Below are 15,212 nucleotides of genomic sequence, written 5' to 3'. Positions count from 1 at the left end.
TGATACGGATAGCATCTTAAATAGATGGAAAGATTTCTTTGACCATTTGCTTAACACGCAATCAAAAACTACTGTGCGTGGAGAAAAGGTGATACACACCGCAGAACCGTATATTCCAGAACCCAACCGAATAGAAGTGGAAACCGCTATAAAGAAATTAAAGAAACACAAATCTTCGGGTGTAGATGAAATTCCGGCTGAGTTATTTTTAGCTGGAGGCGAAAAATTGTGGAACAAGATACACAATCTCATTCTCCTTATTTGGAACAAGGAAGAATTGCCACAAGAGTGGAAAGAATCAATCATTGTTCCAATTCACAAGAAGGGCGACAAAACTGACTGTAATAATTATCGAGGCATTTCTCTTCTGTCAACATCCTATAAAATCCTTTCAAATATTCTGTTAGCAAGACTGACCCCATACGCAGATGAAATTATTGGAGATTATCAGTGCGGGTTTAGACGAAATCGATCAACTATCGACCAAATATTTACCATTCGCCAAATACTCGAAAAAAGTGGGAATACAATACCCCGGTACATCAACTATTTATTGATTTTAGAAAGGCGTACGACTCGGTTAGGAGAGAAACATTATACAACGTTCTTACAGAACTTGGAATACCGAAAAAGCTAATTACATTAATTAAGATATGTTTAAATGAATCCCAAAGTAAAGTACGGGTAGGAAAATTTTTGTCCACGAGATTTCACGTCGAAAATGGCCTGAAACAAGGAGATGCGTTGTCGCCATTATTATTTAACTTCGTTCTGGAATACGTACGCTATAAGGAAAATCAAAGATAACAACCAGGGCCTAGAGTTGAACGGTATTCACCAGGTTATGGCATATGCTGATGATGTAAATTTAATAGGGGATGATAGGAGATCAATAGATAGAAATGCAGAGATCTTATAAACGCCTGCAGGGACATGGGTTTAGAAGTAAATGCAGAGAAAACTAAATACATGGAAGTGCGTCGGGACCGGAATACAGCAAATTATGAATGCGTTAAAATATTAAATAATACTTTTGATAAAGTGGATAGTTTCAAATATCTAGGATCAATATTAACAGAGAAACGTCATATTCACGAAGAAATTAAATGTCGACTAAAAGCAGGGAATTCGTGTTACTATTTGGTTCAAAATCTTTTGTCGTCGCGAATTCTGTCGAGGAATTTGAAGCTTAAAATATACAAAACGATAATTATGCCTGTTGTTCTGTATGGCTGCGAAACATGGTCACTTACTCTGAAGGAAGAACATAGACTGAAAGTATTTGAGAACAAGATCCTGAGACGAATATTCGGACCCAAGAGGAACGGGAATGGGGAATGGCGGAAACTTCATAACGAGGAACTACATAATTTATATGGTTCACCCAACATTGTTAGGATCGTCAAGTCTAGGAGGCTTAAGTGGGCGGGTCATGTAGCTAGAATGGAAGAAAGTAGAAACGCTTTCAAAGTCTTGACTGGAAGACCAATCGGAAAACGACCATTAGGAAGACCTAGGCGCAGATGGGAGAACAATGTTAAGATGGATCTCGCAGAGATAGGAATACAAAGTAGGAACTGGATCCAATTAGCTAAGGATAGAAGTCAGTGGAGAGCTTATGTGAACGCGGCATTGAACCTCCGGGTTTCATAGGCCATAGAGTGAGTTAGTTAGTCGGCACAGTGTTCAATGCTCATTTAGCTACGGGAATGTATATAAAGCATGTTAAATTTAATTTCAAAGTCCAACAGATGACTTGATAGAGCACAATCTTTAGAGAGCATACTAATAGTGGTTTCAAGGTCGACTTACCAACTTGAAAAGTATAGTAGTTTGTGAGAATGATTTGTTTGAGCCACAGTCTGTGGCTGTAATATTAGGACGAATACAGTGATCACTTAGTATGTAATAAGCGTCATTAGCAAGCTTGCGAGAAACCAGGTGACCTTCGTGCATAATTACTGTTCTTATGGGAAACAAAGTTGGAAACAAAAGACAGTCATAGCAATGATCTTGCAATGCACCATATAGCGCCTGAGCAGAATGACTGCAAAGCGAATAAAATATATTGAATGGCAACTCAAAGTTGTGTGCTGTTTAAAATGTTTCACTATACTAAGTGACCAGAATGGGTTTGCCACCTTTCTCCCTTGTATATGAATATAACTGTGGCCATTGTGAAAATACATTTAAAAGCTTGAAAATTGTGTACTGGCGTAACATTGTTACGATGGAATGGCCAAAATGGGTTTTTGCTTTTCAGAACATGACGAAAAATTCAACCGCTCATAACTCGGAGTCCGTAATCCTTCACAACATAATATTTCATACGCTTATATAGCAAGACCAAAAAGAATCACCAAAAATGAAAACTAAAAGAGTATTTCAGGCTTTGCAGAAACGAATCTAGTCTTTGTGTTTAGCGTATAACACTGGAACCCAAATTTTAAAGATTTTTTGCTTGGTGTTTCCTATAATGTTATGCGTAGTAGAAAATGAACATGTAAAACATTTATTGTATTATAACAAGTTATATTTTGTTTACTGTTTTCCGTTCTGAAATTTTGACGTTGGAAAAATCTAATATTATAAATAGCTATATACAAACCCATTACGGACCCATTTTGCCTGTGCTTTTAATATTTACTGAAGTTAACATTATGTTCTTCTGTTGGTGTTTGTTGTTGTGTCGAGTATTCGAAACTTCGATTTTGAAGAGTCCAACACAAATTGACCCTGTCCAACCAGTACCGAGTTGAGCCCGAAAGTGAAAATGCTATCTAATTTAGTAACAGGGACTGGTTCCTATCACTTAATCAATATGGAGGGCAAATTTGTTACGAAATTTTCCAAATGGTCATTTACGCCCGTTTTACCCACCGTATTGGTTCCAGGGTTTTGAATTTTACAATTGTGACATTCAAAACGTTAATAGTGACCTCACAAATATAACAAACTCAATTTTCAGCCCATTTGGAGATTCCGAACATATTTTGTCCGCCAAATTGGATTAGCCATTCTGAACTTCTCACTTTTGACGTCAACATCGCTATCACCGTCCTCGAAAACCAACGAGTACATAAACCCATGCAAATTGCACGCTGTTTTCATATTTTGATCAGGTTGTTAGGATTCAAACCCACTATGCAGCGTTGCCATCTTTTACAAACCTTACTTCTCAGCTTTAACAAGATATCGAATATCTCTGTTAGTACGTGACTTATCGTTCTCACATAACCACGGTACTGTTTCTCATGCTCTACCGCCTGGCATTATGGGTTTTAAACTATATTGCACTAGAGACCTTTTCTGAGTTACTGTACATTTTCCAAACTCAACTTTTGTCAATATTTACAATGACAAACAGTTCTTGTCAATATTTAATTTAACGTGTACAAAACGTCAGTACCTTATTTACTGTGTGTGCCACGGCGTTTGCATGTAACACATGTTTCACGTTATTCTCGAAAAGTTTGCAACACTGACCTGAGTTAACCATCTCTTTTGTCTTTAATTTCATTGTTGCTTCAAATTGTGATATCCAGTTTAGTTCATTCTATTTAGAAAAACACAACTTCTCTTGGGTTGGCGACACTGTTCATTCGGTGATGTTCGTAAACACACTGGCAGATGTCATAATTTCGCTAGTTGCTTCGTGCAAAGTTTCGTTTCTATGACTCTTAGTTTCTCAATTATCACGGTTAGAAATGCTAAATATTATATTATAATGTGGAAAAGTCATTTTTTGACTTTGTCGTCAAGTCGGCATGGGTTAACTTTCTCGTAGGGAGCTGCTATTTCACTATTTACCGTCACATAGACACCCTATTCTCTCTCTCTCTCTCTCTCTCTCTCTCTCTCTCTCTCTCTATATATATATATATATATATATATATATATATATATATATATATATATATATATATATATATATATATATATACTATAGTAAAGTATATGAAATATATTGCAGAATTTTCACATTTTCAGGCAAAGCCCTCCCCCCGAAAGTTAGCAAAGTCCCTCCCGAAACAAAATCGTAAATACGCCACTGTATATATATGTCAATTATGCTCAACCGTTTTCCTTCAGTTCAAGATTAAGGAAAGCTATTTCAGATTTTCTTTCCAGTTTATTTATTGTATTATGTTCTATAAGAAACTGATTATTCCGTGACAATTCCCGTGAAATTACCGTGACAAAATTTCCGGTGACAAAATTAAAGAAGTTCGTACTCAAAAGAGTGGATTTTTAAGAAAGGTAACTAAAAATGTTTTTGCCATCCTAGAACAGTGATAAGCAAAGAGCAATACAGTGGGCGGTACGTATCTTTAGGTTTCGAAATAATTTCCATCGTCATCCAAACATTTTGACAACATTCCTGTAGCTGCACAATATGCTGGTGGTCGTGGACGCAAAGAAGTCCGTGAGTGCGTTCTCCAGGTCTAACTCAAGGATCTTCCACAGAGATGGTTGTCAAAAGAATGAAACAGGTAGTAATCTTTTGGCGCAAAGTCAAGTGAATATAGTGAATGATACAGTGTCTTCCAGTCAAGTTTCTGAAGGGTTTCCCCCGTCCTTTTTCCACATATGCCTTGACATTATCGTATAGGAAGAGCACACCCTTGCAATTCACCAATGCCGGCTCCTTCGGCCTCAATGCACGGTGCACTGTTTTCAGCTGCTGAGAGTAGATATCAGTAGTGATGGTTTGACCCAACGGAGGAAGCTCTTAATGCACACTTACCGACAATTTCACCATACATAAAGCCTAACATTTTGTGGATGCAGAGATGGTCTTGAGGTGTTAGGAACAGGTCACGTGGCAGCAACCAATGTCTGGTACACTTGATAGTGCCATAGAGGACCCACTGTTTGTCAGCAGTGAGCAAGTGGCCAAAGGTGGGTGTATTAAGGTGCGATTGAGCAAGGGGAATCCGGTTGTCACTCGTTTTTTCTTATTGGCTGTTTCAATGTGTTGGGTACCCACTTGCTTCACTTATATGACTTTTTTTTTATCCCACGGAGATACAGTATCACTATTTCAGCGGAAACATAGAACCTTTCTGCAAGTTCATCTCACTTTAGACCACTGTCCTCTTTGATGGCTGCTTTCAGGGGCTCATCATACAACACATGTGGTCGTGCACTGCGAGGTTCATCCGAAAGGCTCACATCTCCCGAATGGAACTTCTGAAATCAATGTTTGGCAGTGCGTTCGTTCATGGTATTCTCTCTAAATGTCTGCATATGAGGTGACTTGATGTTGAAGCTGACCGACCCACTTGAAAGTTATACAACAAACACACTATCAGCGGCTGTAATGTTTTCTCTTTGTTTTCTCCCCACTTGTACTAAACTTTTTTTATTTTTCTGCTCTTCCTGAAAAACCAGGTTTCATGCAAGCACAGTAGTCATTTTTAAAATATATTTTTACTTTTTCATCAAGCCAAGCATTAAATTTTTAAAAAAAAAAAATCTTTCCTCCTACGGCATTGTTTCCATCTCTTGTCGAAATCAACATTGAAAGTACATATATATTTTTAATTCTTCCTTAATGTCTCCTTCGAACTGTTCTTTAGGCTATACTTTATCATTACATACTTATACAATCCTTCACTAAATGATTTGGTGAAAAATACTTGGTCGCAAAGTTCTCGTCTTTCCATATCGGAAGCTATTCGGGACGTCTAGGAGGTATGTATCTCTTCAAGAAAAAGATAGATATTTCAGAAGATAGGAACTAATAACAAGATATAAGACATGGAAATGAAAGAAGAAATACTACTCTCTGCATTAGGTTCAATGGGAAAATACAGACATTTGCAGACATTTTTAAAAGTCTACGTGAATTTTACGTATTTTACGAAACAAAAAATCACTTACATACACAACCATTTGCTATTACTAATGCAATGACAAGCCCTGTTATTACTGTGTGTTATCGTAAGCGTCGGAAGTCATATAACGACTATATCCGTTCATTCGTCTGCCGACAGCTATTAGAGCAGAGACAATAGAAGGCGTCAAAATGCGTTTTTTTCTTTGCAATCTATTCAGAATCCCAAGAGTAGATTCCATGTCCTCCGTTAACTCTCAATTGAGACCGAAAATGGTATAAATCAACCATTTTCGGTTTTAACGTTAATCGCCGTAGAACTGAAACGGCAATAGATAGCGATAAGCGTTGTTTTTGCAAGCGTTTTATCATCTCAAGAGAACATACAATCATCATCCGCAATATTTTATGAAAACTGGTTTACTACAAACTGTAATACTTTGGTATTCTCAACTCATACCGTGATTACATATATTATAAATGATGTTCTTGAAGTTAAATTTTCTTTATTTTTATGTCAATTTTGAAAGATTAATAGTGTTTAATGTTATATATTTAAAAGATGTGGGTAATGAACTTTGACGATCTGGATCATCAAGAAACGGATTATAAAGGAGAAATGTATTATTCTAGCGAAGAATATCTGTGCTTACAATAGAAATTTGAGCATTGATAAAAACGAAAAATTAAACGCAAATTAAGACAATTTTGGATACTTTTCGGCCATTTTATCATACCTGAGAAATAATAATTTACATTCGTTCCTGAGAAAGAAAGCTTTAACAGATAACGTTGGAGTTTTTAAAAAATAAATCAAGTTATTGTTTGTTCGTTTCCCAATATGACTGCCCACAATTAATCGACAATTGATGTTGGTGTCGGGTAGGCAAACTTACGTTAGGGTTTTCTTCTGCCCATTGGTGTTGGTTATAGATGCTGACACCACCACTTCGCGCGAACCCAGCCTCATCAGTAAATATAGATGAGTCAATGAAGGTCCAGTATCAGGACTAATTAGTAACAAGCTGAATTTTTCAGGACGTTGGACCACAATATAAGAGGTATTTTCTGAAAAGTCCCCATCCCTCCACCTTTCAAATGGTATTATGTGCATATTTGCATGATTTACGAAGGAAAGGAAATTCGGGGTAAAAAACAGAACTTTCCTTCCAAAAATTCCCTTTTTTGAAATGTGGTTCCCTCTGGAGCAACCTGGCTACAGGTACCTGAATATAAACTATCTTGCAAAATACTGTAAAGGTCTATACACAATGAGTGTTCCAAGTTTTACTGCAATATCTAGAATAGCTACGAGGGAAAAATATTTCTCAATCCTGCTTGACAGTACCGAATTTCATATATAGATAAGGAAAAGTGGGACATATATATAAAATAAGTTTCCAAATACAGTATTATATATCCAAGTATCATGGTTAATATGCCATTCTTTTCAGAATGAAATAAAATTTTAACTGATACCATGCGCATGTGTTTATAATGTACAAAAGAAAAGGATTTTGGGATAAATATAAAAAATTCCCTGCAAAAATCTCTTTTTTGAAATTTGGGGACCCCTGAAGCAGTACCGGTTACAGGTGCCTTAATATAAGCTACCTTGAGAAAAACTGTTTTCTATATATAATGTATGTGCCAAGTTTCGTTGCAATATCTAGAATTACGAGGAGAAAAATATTTTTAATCCTGTTTGACAATACAAATGAGATACTTTCGAAGAATCGAATCCAGTAACAGTACTCTTACCCTTCTAGTATCCCAGGAAAATATGACAAACGGAACGAAATATAACTCTTAGCTTTAAAATATATATGTATGTACAGTCAGCGACAGTAGAAAATGGAGGTTGGATACATAAGAAATGATAGCTTTTTCCAGTAGCAGAATAGTTTCACTCGATGTCTGATAGTTGGACAACCAACATGACAGCAAATACGTGCCCGAAAACATAACATGCCAGGATATTGCTCCATTTGGAGGAAAAAGTATTACTATCTGAGAGCATCATTTAGAGAAACAACCACGAGATAAATCTGCAGAAATTCCATTCACATTAAGTTCAAAGAGATAGGAATTAATGTAAAGAAAACGAAAAGAATAATACGATTCATGCAGAAACCGAAAAAGTACGGAAAGCTAAACAAAATGAGAAAAGAAGGAAAGGAAATTGCAAAAGACATGAGAATAAATTAAATATTAACACTTAAGGATAAACAGTGTCCGTCTTTCCCCCTGCCCCCGTCTTGGTTTTTCTCCCTTCAGAGGATAAATCTCTTTCAGTATCAAACGCGAACATCATTTATAGTGTTGAATTCCTTGAAAAAATTTTAACTCGGTCTAGGCCGAGACTCGAACCCCAGACCTTTAGAATGACAGTCTCACGCGGTATCCACTTGCCTACACAGGCTCTATCTATTAATAAGCTATTACCCGCGCCGTTATCAAACGTGTTAAATCAGCCATTGTCGGTGAGCCACCCCAGTTCCATTTGAAGTTTAAATTTTATTTACCTCACTTAGCCATCTATGGGTAGCAGTCCCCTTGCTTTCATAAAAAGCATTTGTTCTGTAGATTAAAATCAAGAATGAATTAATCTGTACTCTTGGGAGCTTACTGGTGCACCAACATATCTATCTATCTATCTATCTATCAATCTATATATATATATATGTGTGTGTGTGTGTGTGTGTGTGTGGTGACGGATTGATTGAGGATTAAAAAAGCGACTTCGTAAATTTACGGAACGCGTGTTAACACAACAGTAAGGACATCTCGTAACGTTACGTAACACACGCAATGTAAATAAAGTTTCAAAACCAGCAGTCGGAAGATATGCCGTGGGTAAGTCGGTAAGACGTCTGCTTGCTGAGTGGAGAAATCCGGGTTCAAATCTGGGCTGTTACGTTTTTTTCTGTTCCGTTGAAAATACATTTCTATATTTTTGCGTTTGAAATTGCTTTCTTTCATTTTTTGTAGATTATCTTAAATTAGTGAAGGCCAAGTAAGGTCAGATTACATATATGTCTGCTTTATCTGTGTGTACAGTCCAGAGATGGAGTGAGTCAATTGGGTCAAGATTTGTAAGTGGGTCAGTGGGTCGTGGGTCAACAGGACGTGACTCACTGTGACACACCACCCACCGTGACCTCTCTGACTCACTGACCCTACGTTTTAAATTTTAAGGTCTCCCTCTTTATTCGGCCTCCCTCCTTATTATTAAATTCAATGTATAGATAATTATTGAGTTGAGTTGATTTTGAGTTTAGCGCCCTTTTCAGCAGCGAGGCTATATGAGACGGGACCTACTGATTAAGACAGAAACCGAAAATCATGAGCTCCCGTTGGGAATCAAACCAGGGTCTTCCACGCCACAGGTATATAATTGTGTCTTATATAGCAGTTAATATTCTTGCTATAAAGTATAAAGTTATAGAAAACTTGTAGCTTCACGAAAGGCATTTGTTGGTCCTTCAAGGTTTACACAAGAACAAAAAAAAAACTAATATTAGGTGTGCATTTACAAGTGACTACTATGATAACAACAGAATGCTGCCTACGTTTAACATATTATGCCTCCGGGGATTAGTAAAACGCTTAACTGTGTGGAAATCGCTGCACACAACAGGTCTTAGGAACACTCACAAGTACGTAAAATTGAAAGAACAGAAAATAGTGCATTTTTGAAATGAGCATACAATTCACACTTCACGCAAAGTTCCAGTATGGGAAATCAGTCAATATCTTCAGTTGGAATTACTGAAAAAGACAGAAACTGGCTATTTAAAACTCCAAGTGTAAACCTGCGCTAGGAACGATTCTATTAGCTACATCACAACTCATTTTCGAGAGTTGCCTCTGTGGTCAAGCGTGCTTAATAGCGCTGTTAGAGTTCTAGAACCGGAGGGCGGCGGTTCGAGCCTGAGTGCAGTAAATTTCTTTTTTTAAAAAAATAGGGATTGCTTTTTAAAAGTATATATAAAGTTGTATTTTGAAGTGATTGTAAAACAAATTCAGATGAACTTTCACATTTCTAAGCTCACTCGTATTTATTCGCCATGTCCCAAATTTCACAGAAATAAATCCCTACGTTAAGCGGGTTTACATATCCAGACTCCTAACAATTGTAAGTATGAAAACATTTACGCTCACTCCAACCTCAATCATTTCATGAATTCAACCTGATTTACGTATGTTATTAGGACGTAAAATTGAATGTGATTTATTCTACAAACACTTTTATACATTGCAAGAGCTGTGACGTCTAAATATTCACTGAGAACTCATAGTAGTATCGCAATAAACAAAAGCGAGTATGGAACAGTAAACTGCTTTCACAAAAGTTAAAAGAAAGCCTGCAAAAGCATGCAAAATGGTCGAGTGGTTTAGGTCGATACTCTATCAATCACATGTTTGTGTGTTAAAACCCAATAATAAGTTTTTCTAAGTGTCTTCCTATTTTCATTTGGAGGCGGAAAACATTTCTTTGAGTAACTCATTGGAAACTTCTTTTGTTTCAAATTCGGCTAAGACGGAATAATATATCAATTGCAAATCTAAAATCCATAGCTGAAAACAAAATATAAAGTATGTTTTCCAATTATTATCCTCCGATTTGTAACGAGACCCGGGTTCGATTCCCGGAGGGAGTTCATGTGGTTCGGAGTCCACGTTAATCAGTAGGTCCACGTCTCATATAGCCTCGCTGCTGAACGGGACGTAAAACTCAAAATCAATCAATCAATCTCCAAGAGAGAGAAATAAAAAAACTTTCTTATGGTAAATTCTAGTTCAAAGTTCGAAGCACTTGCTTTTGCACGTGATTTTTTGTTTCTTTTTTCAGGGAACAGAAAAGTTCTGGCGCCTAAGAAATTATACCATATAATATTGCAAATTTGCAAGTGGATGTATTTACATTGCAATTTGTGGTAATAAAGATATTATGATTAGAAAACAATATTGTAATAAGTAAGTTTAATTTCTTTATCCATCGCAAGTCTTAGGGGCCCCTTATACCTCGCCGCCCCTCGAATATCGATATCGAAAATTTCGAATGATATATTCATGTCCATATATTCGCGATATCGAATGTTGATATATGATAATATATATATCGACGATAGCGATCTATCAACATATCACAGGCCCAGGTCCGAGAAGTGATGCTTGAAATATACTGGAACCAACAATCAAATTCTAAATAAGTTCTCCATTTCCGTATTCAATGTTGAGGGGGAAGGGTGTGAACCCGAATAGAAATTTTAAGGAAAACAAATGTTAAGATAAAAGTAGGTTTTCGGTCTCCCCTTGAATATAAAAATTAACAGAAAACTATTACTGCAATTTACCTTATACTTCTGTTTCTGGTTGTTATCACAAATCAGCGACAGTACACATACTTTACATAGTACACAACACACTCTATAACTTTTCACAACCAAGCAAGCCGGAACATGAATTTCCTGTGATATTAAAGTGAAATGTTCTACAAAATAGTCATAATTCATTGGCCATATTTCTATCAGTACTTTGGTACGGACTAAGAGCTACAAGACTAACAGAACTAGAAATTAGAGATTTCATTCCTTTTTTCTCTCAGACTAAAAGACTTCTGCATTTTCCTAAGATTTTCATTTTCTTAATATAAGTCCCCTATCCTGGGCTAATTCTGGCTACCGCGGTTGTGAGGTAATCGGTAAACGAAAGAGCAAAGTTTGTCGACTCTCAACTCTCGACAGTTTGTGAGAAGATATTTCACAGTTCACGTTGTTATTTCTTCGTTACAAAAACACTTCTAGTTGACTCTATTCATGGTGAATTACTGAACTTATAAACATTGACAATTATTGAAAAATGAATAATTATTTTTAAACATAAACGGCGTTACAGTTCAGTAGAATGTAGTAGTAGAATGCAGAAGTGAAAGAACATATTGTTTATTTGTTGAGATGCGCAAACTGAATGTGAATAATAAGTGTTTCCCATTCTCTCGTCCAGAGGTGGATCTATGATGGACTTCTGGGGGCTCGGTGGTTGGTAATACTCCTATTTAGAGCTACTTTTAAGAGCTCCAAACTCTGGAATGGGTTTTATTTATATATGAAATAACAAATATTCCCTTTCTGGGAGGCAATCGCCTGATCGCCCACTGGATCCGCCCCCGCTCTTGTGTAGCAGACTTTGAAGATATTTAGCTCGTGTATGCTCCTGCGATGGTGATTAAGGTTTGTAACCTCTGGATAATTTTTATACTGATATCGGATAGGAACTTATCCGGATTTGCAATATCCGGTTGAAGGACAACAAAACGGATGACGGATAACGGATAATATCAGGATAATGGATGACGGATAATATCCGGATAGCGAATGACGGATAATATAGATAACGGATACTATCCGCATGATGGATAACGGATGACGGATAAGATCCGGATAACGGATGTTATCCGGATGTCGGATAATGTCCGAATAATGGATTTATCCCGATAATTTATAAAATTAAGATAACGGATAATATCTGGATAATAGAACATTCGGATAACTGATTACATGCGGATGACGAATAAAGGATAATATCCGGATAAAGTATGTGGTTTTGAAAAGACAATATAGGAGAGGGACTCATCAATGCTTTTTCCTCATGAAGTTATTAAAAGACGATCATCGGGCAGTGGTCTTTACCATTGAAAGATATTGCTTCTTAAAATGTTTCCTAGTAACTTCCAATTTTCTTGTTCTTGTTGGGCGCGGTGGCTAATGGTAGACCGCTTACTTTGGTGCGTGGGGTACTTATTGTTTCGATCCCCGGCCAAATAAGTTTGCGGTGGACAAGATCGTATCCGTAGCTTCTCTCAGGGTACTCCCGCTTCTTGCCACTTTTCCCTCCATTAAAGCCGGGGGATCCACTACGTAGTTTGTATCAGTGTCAACAGAGGTCACCTGCGTAGGTCGCTTCAAGCGTTTGTAGTGAGCTCAGTTGGAACTAGCTTCTCAATGTAAAGTAGGGTGTTTCCATCCCAACATACCAAATGGTTTCGTTTCGTTTCAGGAAAATACAGGGTAAATCAACCTGAAATTGGCACAGACCAGTTTTTTTTTTAGATTTTTTTAGATTTTTTCAGATTTATTATATTAAGTGGCAATATCGGCGTTATCTACTTTTTCCCCTGTCTTTCGTCGATGACATTTCCAAGTGGCGTCTGTTTATTTTTTTTTAATTTATTGTAAAAAATTCGCGTTTAAGTGAAAGGCTTTCATGATATTCAAGTTTTCTACTCGATTCTAGGCAATAGGTTAAGGAATATGCTTTCAGTGTTTTTGCGTTATTTATTGTTCTAATGGAAATGTTGCACATATTTTATGTTGATCGCTTCGTTAAACCGTAAAGAATGTGCATTTATGTCATACTGTTAAAAATTGTACATTCGTCGCATGCTTACAACGGTGCCAGGAACGTAGCTAGGAGAGAACATGGGGCCCCACGTACCTCCTAAAAGTTGACTTAGCCCTCCAAATATTTATTTAACGTTATTTGTATGAAGGAGCCCATTTGCTAATATGGCTTCCCAAAATCAGAACTCTAGTTACGTTCCTGAACGGTATCAAAAATTAGGATTTCTAATGTACACTCATGTCCAAAATTATTGTCGCATGTCTATAAATATGTTGTTCTAGAAATAAAATTTGATAACGAATCCGCCCAGTATTTCTTACAATGTTAGTATGTGTGTATGTGGCAAATTTCAAATGACATGTGGCAAAGACATAGACTATATGTGGCAAATTTCATGTCAAAAGAGCAGTAAATAGGTACAATAAAACGAAAATAATATTGCCTTGTCCATTTAGCAACATTTTATTTTACTAATTATAATTTTCGTATTTATAATTCTTTTCCTTTGAAATTTGCCACAAACATACATTTCCCGATTATACACATAGTATCAGTATTAAAAGCAACCTGCAAAATCATTATCAAATTATATTCTTACAAGAAAACAGTTATAGATATGCGACAATAATTTTGGGCATGAGTGTACATAAACCCCTTTGCTTGGCACAAGGATATAAAGCAGTTCTAGAGATATTAATTTGATACTATTCAAGGTAACAGTCTACTAGAGATTAATTTGATTTTAAGGTCTTCTACTTTGTCTAGTATCTAGCACACTTGCCTTCGGAGCTCGCTATCCAGGGTTCAATTCCGATAAGAGATAGGGTACAGTAGAACAATAAAAAAATGTTCAGATACCACTAAAGGTAGTAGATCTCCTGCAGCCACCATGGAATAAGAGTAAAGCGTTAAAATAAAAAAAATACTGATTTTCTTGATTTTTAATTTAAAAAAGATTATCCCAACTGGTCACTAACTGCCTTGTAGAATTTTATGCCTTAGCCACTAAGCTTATTTCTGAGCACGAGCGCACCCACGGGTTACTCCGCTTACACCAGACCCTCAAAAACAATAATTCAAAAGATTCCGTACACTTCCGTAATAAAACCACAATTCCTTAGCAGATAAATTGTTGGTGTATTCTCATAATTTGATTTTACACTTCATCTGTACTATAAATCCTAATTTAAAAAAAATCTAATTCTATCATAGGGAAGTTTGGTAAAATTTTAAATAAGTATATTTTTTTCAAGTGCAGAATCGTTTCAATATTACATACAAGCACTGTCTTGTAGTACTGGACACCTCTCAATACAAAAAATTCTGACTGCGCGTCTGTGTCCGAGTAAGTGAAGGTAAATATTTTTTTTAGATGTATATAGTACTATTTATCAATGAATTCAGGGAAATCCCACACCATGAACAGTGTACCTAAGTAGCAATTTGTACCAACTACAGATCGCCAGTGGAATATTTTACCGCCACAAACCCGACTGTTCCCCTCTCGCCACCTCCGAAGTCCGTCCTGGATCCACCCCTGGCCCTATTTTACAGGATGTTTTAAAACAACACTGACAACGTTTCGGAGGTGACCAAAATAAAAATTATATACCAACCTACGGTCAAAAGTGCACAGTTTTGGAGTTACAAGTTGCCGAAAACGTGAAAAAATAAATTAAAAGTCAATCCCTCCACTACTATGGGACCGATTGGAGTCGGGCCAAAACATCACTTAGAAACTAACACGTGTTCTATCCAAATATCCATGTTTCAGAACCTCCCGGAATTTGCACAAGAATTTTTGGAGAAGCAGCTGAACAGTACTCAAAAGGTTTGAAGTACTTTCAAACTGCCCCTGTAAAAACTGTTGCGCAAGTACCGGGGAATTCTGAAACATAGATATTTAGATAGAACGCATATTAATTCCTAAAAGATGTATTGACCCAACTCCGATCAGTCTCAAAGC

Source organism: Thermobia domestica, chromosome 8, assembly GCF_964235325.1.
Source record: "Thermobia domestica chromosome 8, izTheDome1.hap1.1, whole genome shotgun sequence".
NCBI classification, from domain to species: domain Eukaryota; kingdom Metazoa; phylum Arthropoda; class Insecta; order Zygentoma; family Lepismatidae; genus Thermobia; species Thermobia domestica.
This window is presented reverse-complemented; position numbering follows the sequence as displayed.